Source organism: Sceloporus undulatus, chromosome 3 (assembly GCF_019175285.1).
Source record: "Sceloporus undulatus isolate JIND9_A2432 ecotype Alabama chromosome 3, SceUnd_v1.1, whole genome shotgun sequence".
Classification (NCBI taxonomy): Eukaryota; Metazoa; Chordata; class Lepidosauria; order Squamata; family Phrynosomatidae; genus Sceloporus; species Sceloporus undulatus.
The window spans coordinates 110,641,756-110,647,953 of record NC_056524.1 but is presented as its reverse complement, the minus strand read 5'-3'; positions in this window follow the sequence as shown (position 1 = coordinate 110,647,953).

Below are 6,198 nucleotides of genomic sequence, written 5' to 3'. Positions count from 1 at the left end.
ATCAAAGAAGTTCAGATAGGGATTCTTTTAGGTGCTCTGCCTTTCCCTATCATTTAGCACATCAGCCAGCCTCTCACAGTTTTCACCATGGAGGAATGGACAAAATCCATCAGTTTCACTTTCTTCTATATTTGATTTTTTTAAAAAAAATGCAAGTCTTTCCATCAAATTTATAATGAATCAGGCCAAATTCCCATCCATTTCTATCATGGCCTCCTCCTCCTCCTCCTCCTTCACCACCAAATTTTTTCTTCATTAAAGGGATGACCTATAGTTGCTGATCACTAGCTGGACTGTCGTCAGTAAAACTTACTAATCTTACTGGAAATTTATGCAAATGCTACTTCAGACCACCTTAGGAGCCAGCTGCTGGACCAGGTGAAGGAAATCCTTTCAGCTTCTGCTCGGGGTGCAATGAGAAAGATGCTTCTACCCACCTCTCATCAATAACTGACCCTGTGGCAATCAGAAACAGGACTGCTTTAACAGGTACTTGCGCTGTCTCATTTGGTGGCAAGAGAAGGTGGAAACATCATCCTCTTTGCATACCAATTAGAGACTGACTCTTAAGGTGGACTGAAGTAGCATTTGCATAAATTTCCAGCAAGATTATATAGTCTTAATGAAGACAATCCAGTTAGTTTATTCAACTATAGGTTATGAATTCTAGCTGCAATACTGAATAGCAGCCAAACAACAACAACAACAATTTTTGCTTCAAGTTGGGTTTTCATTATAAAATTCATCAACATTTACACAATATTGTAATGCAGTAAAAATCAAAATTATTACATTTGTCCATTCCTAAGAATTAGATTTCAATTCTATTTGTAAAATCTAGATGCATTAGAAAGTGAAACTGAAATATTTGTCTATCCTTGCTTGCTACATAAATCCATTCATGTTTTAGACTGGAATCTATGCCTGGAGGGGATATTAGAAAACATTAGGTGCAACAGATTGACAAGACATAAATATTCTTAGTCAAAAAAGAGATCAATATTGGGAAAAGGGTTTAATGCATTAAAAAATCAGTTTTGCAATTTGGGGGTGTTCCTCTTGGACCAAGTCTTACATGTAGCTGTCCAGACAGCAGATGTATTTGCCCAATCCCATGGTTTGAGTTTAAAGTGTGTGGATGGGTCAGGGGATGTTACTTAGGAGATTATTGCATGGCCATTTTTGTCCTGGCCATGCACAGGGATGGGATTGGAGTGGAACAAAGAAAAATGAATGTTATTGCACAGAAAACTGCTGCTGCGCTGCTGCCCAACCATGACTTGCCCCCTGGGCTTGCTCTGCCGGCCAATTTTGGTGGTATAGAATGCTTCCGTACCACTAAAATTGGCCAGCAGAGTGCGCCTGGGGGATGGGGATGGTTGGGCAGCAGCACAGCCGCAATTTTCTGTGCAATACCACCCATTTTTCCCTGTTCCGTCCTGATCCCATCCCATACACGGCCAGGGCAAAAATGGCCATGTGATAATATTATACAGATTTAAATAAATAGCTCATCTTGAATTCTGGTGGTGATTGTGATGATGATAATCATGGTGGTGATTATCCCCCGACCCCCAAAAAAAAAAAAAAAAAACAAAAAAAACAAAAAAAAATAAGACTCAAGGGAAGCCATTTTCTAGGATAGGCATCACATAGAAATGGTATGCTGCTCATATTTTCCAGCTTTGGTACAACTGGCTGTTCTGCCTCTCCATTTGTAGAAGGTAGGTCCTGCATGCAAAATATTAGACAAAACAGAGCTGGCCCTGCTTATTGTTTTGTGGTAACATGAATCCAACATAGTTTTGGATTGAAGTGAATATTTTTTCTGGATTCATGGAGGATGTCTGAAAGCTCAGCAACTGACCAATTTGATTGGAAGGAATTTTTCTCAAGTGGGTTCTATACATAACCAATTGTACCAGAAAGTCCTTGATTAAAGCCATTTCACACTGCCTTGGTTCCCTGTCAATAGAACAAAAAGGACAGTGACCATCATGGAACTTTCAGTTCAACCCATCTTTGCATCAGTCAATTTTTCATAACCATTGAAATGAATCAAAGGAGGTTAGGATTCTTATTCTGGAAAATTCACCCTGCCTTACAGAAACGAAAAGGGTTCACCAGTTGATTGTTGCAGCTTTCTATTCTTTAAAACAACAGGACCATGTCCTCTCATTTCACATTGTTCCCCTAATTGTTAACAGACTATTAATACTGGGTTTGGGGACTGATCAATTTTCCCATTATTCCATGCAGTTGTTTATAAACACCATTTTGAATCAATTCCATTAGGTACAGTGCTATTTAATACAAAATATATCATTATCTTGGAAAATCTTTAGCTACTTCTATCTTAGAAAGGATTTCCACTCTCTATCATAAATAAAAAGCCTTCCAAATTTCCTGTATATGAATATGTATTACACAAAACTAGTTCAGCTTTGATAGGCTCCTCATAACAATTATAATCATTTACTTGAGGCCAATTGAGACTGCATCTGCACTGCTTAATTAATGCAGTTTGACATAGTTTTAGTTGCCATGTCCCCATGCAAACTATAAATACCAAGATTCCATAACATGCTCTCATTTCCCCAATTCTGAAAAAACCTTCTCTTGACCCCTCCTCTCTGTCTAGCTATTGTCCGATTTCTCTTCTTCCCTTTCTTTCTAAATTTTTGGAACGGGTTGTTTATTCACGCTGTCTTGAGTTTCTTGAAGCCAACTCCATCCTCGATCTCTTCCAGTCTGCTTTCCGCCCAAGGCATTCTACAGAGACAGCTCTCACTAAGATCTCCAATGACCTTTTACGGGCCAAGGCTAATGGCCTTTACTCTGTTCTCATCCTTCTTGATTTGTCTGGAGCCTTTGACACCGTTGATCACTGTCTCCTAGTTGACATACTCTCTGACCTTGGGTTCTCAGACTCTGTTCTTGACTGGTTTAGATCTTATTTGTCAGACAGATCTTTTGCAGTGGTTGCAGGTGGTCAAACTTCATCTCCTGTTCCCTTATCTGTTGGAGTTCCCCAGGGCTCTGTTCTGGGTCCCCTTCTGTTTTCTCTCTACACACTGTCCTTAGGTAAACTCAATAGCTCTTTTGGTTTTTCCTACTATCTGAATGCCGATGACACCCGGTTGTATCTTTCCACCCTTGACCTCTCTCCAAGGCTTGAACAGCAAGTTTCGTCTTGCCTCAAAGCTGTCTTGCTGTGGATGCGCCATCGGCGTTTGAAGCTCAACATGTCCGAGACAGAGCTTCTTGTCTTTCCTCTTAAGTCCATCCTTCAACACTCCTTTTCTGTCTCTGTGGACAACATTTCTATTCAACCAGTCCAGCAAGCCCGCAGTCTTGGTTTTATCTTTGATTCTTTTCTGTCATGTATCCCTCAGATCCAGATCACAGCCAAGGCTTGTAGATTCTTTTTATACAATATTGCCAAAATTCAACCATATCTCTCTGCCTCCACTGCCAAGATCCTGGTCCATGCCCTAGTGGTCTCACGACTTGATTACTGTAACATCCTCCTGGCTGGGCTTCCTCTTTCTCACCTCCGTCCTTTAATTTCTGTCCAGCTTCCTTGATGCATTGTTCCTTGTGCCATGATTACCAGGAGAATAGATCTCCTTCTTTCAGAGTGCCTGGTGTCTGGTAAAATGGGTTGCTGGTGGTTGAACTAGGAAGTGTTATTTAGGTGCTGAGCAGAAAGAGAAGGAAAACTGGGTTGGTCCTGGGTTTTCCCAACTTGAGTGGAACCCCCACTGTCCACCCTGGGGCTGGTGGTGCATTTCCAATATTGGCCAAAATTATTATTATTATTATTATGTTTTAATTACATCTATTTCATTATTGGCCACCTGCCATGTTTGTCATAATTTTCCTACATAGGTATGTGATGGCTCAATGGGTAAGTGTTGTAGCTAGCCACATGTGTGCCTGTAGGCTCAAGAAACAAAAAATGTATTGGGCAAGCAATGGGGCCAGTGGTTGCAACTCACCAGTCCCAGAGTGCATGCTCCAGACCTCTTCCACATGCCTTGGGCTTTCCCTCTTTTCCATACTTGTGTAGTGCTGTTTATATGCTGGTGCAATAATGCACACTTTCCGCATTAGTGTGGAGTAAATGGACATTATTTTGCTCTGGTTTCTCACCCCAGAGTGAGGATTCATCCCAGTTTCACCCCATTTTGGCCTCATAAACAGTTTAAACAGCTGATGATTAAAATGGGGTGAAACTAATTTTTTTATTGTCTGTGTAGACAACCCCTTAGTTAAGCATGTGTAACTAAGTAAGTGTCGTAGAATATGGGAAGATGCTACCCACAACACAGCTTGACAAACAACATATATTCATCTCTTTTTTGTGTGAGTTCTTAAAAAGAATGCGTAGAGCCTTCCTGTGAAATCTTGTTAGACTCGTTAACAGTCTTCTTATGCTTCCCATAACATTCTTCAAATGTTTTGCCCAAACAAGAACTTCCAAATTTGTCTTGAAATTTCACTTTAGGCTAACATTTTCTGGCAAGTCTACATGGAATAGAGACCCACAATATATTTTAAACAGGAGCAGAATAAACAGCCAGCCCACACACATTCAGAGATTTGCATGTAAATTCAAGAACAGTAGATGTTTCCCATGCTTGTGTTTTCATATAATAAGAAAAGGAAATCTAAGAGTGAGCCCAGCTGTGTATGTTTAAGGAAAGATTCAACATGCCATGTCGGTGGGCAATATTCCATGACCTGAAGCAGTCTTTATGTTGCAAAATCAAAGGCAAAGATTCCTTATCTCTTCTTTTTCAGGTTTTAGATTTATCCAATAGTAATAATAATAAAAATAATAGATTGTGTCTTTATAGACTTATTGTCTGCATTTTTACTGCTACTTATTGCCTTACTGGTCATCCGAGGAGCTCTAGTATAGTTTATCTCCTTATATGATTAATGGTTTTAAAAAACAGTCAATTTTACAATTAATTAATACATATCCAGAGAGTTCCCATGTGTGCGAGAGAGTTTAAATTTATTTCTTAGCAAAGATTCTTAGATTCTGTGAAGCAGGACCACAAGATTTTCTAAAATGAGCCACTATACAAGCAGTTTTCCTATTCTTAGCAAAAAGAGAATTCTCCTGCTCCACTCGCACTTCAAGTGCTGCAAGTATTGTTTCACCTAAAAAAAGGCTCCAAGGTCTTATTGCTCTTCGTACACAAGTTTGTGAAAGGTCCATCAATAATCTCTTACTTAATAAAGAGTGCCAAGTGACCTTTGATACAATTTTGCTATTATCATCACTGATTTCTAATAAAACTACTTAACACACTTGTATGCTTTACAGGGACAGACTGAAATCATAGACTTCAAATACAGTATGTCAGGGATATGCTTGTTCATGCCAACAATGAGATGGTCTTCATTACTTGGTATACAATAACTTCTTTTTGTGCTATCTAAACTAAATAGAAGAATGACTTCAATTTTCTTTCCAAATGCAGGCCAAGTTATTAACCTGGATGTACGATTCTACTGAGTGAGAGTCAGAACAACCTCTCTTTTGTGTTTGCTCATAGCCTTGATCCTGTTGTTCAGGAGGAGGATTGCTAACAGATTTGATTCACTTGTAGCAGGTGACATATTTGGTCATTGGTAACCTATAGCTTTTTAGGGTCACTGGGCAGAGCCATTCTAAGGTGAGGTCTGATCAATCTTACTCCAACATTATAACAAGTTTTCTTGATTCTACAGTGTATCTTAAAATCAGTCTAGTATTTGCTAGTAGTGATTTAAAGTGTGCTAAACTTTTTTAAAAATCAACTTTAAATTATGGGCTATTAAGCTCATCAGGGCTGCATCCGTACTGCAGAAATAATCCCTTTTGAAACCACTTTAACTGCCTTGGATCAATGCTATAGAACTCTGGGAGTAGCATCAGAGTTCTCTAACAGAGAGGGCTAAATGGCTCACAAAACTACAGTTCCCAGAATTCCACAGCATTGAGCAACGGCAGTTAAAGTGGTGTCAAATCAGATTATTTCTGCACTGTGGATGCAGCCCAGGTGTCCGGGATTGCTGCCAGCAATCTCTGACTTATGCTGATAACCAAGCCTGCAGCCAACACGTGAAGGCAAAACAAACCTTGTGGAGAAGTAGTCAAAGAGCAAGCCGAGGAAACAAGCCGGTGTCGGGGTTGCAGAA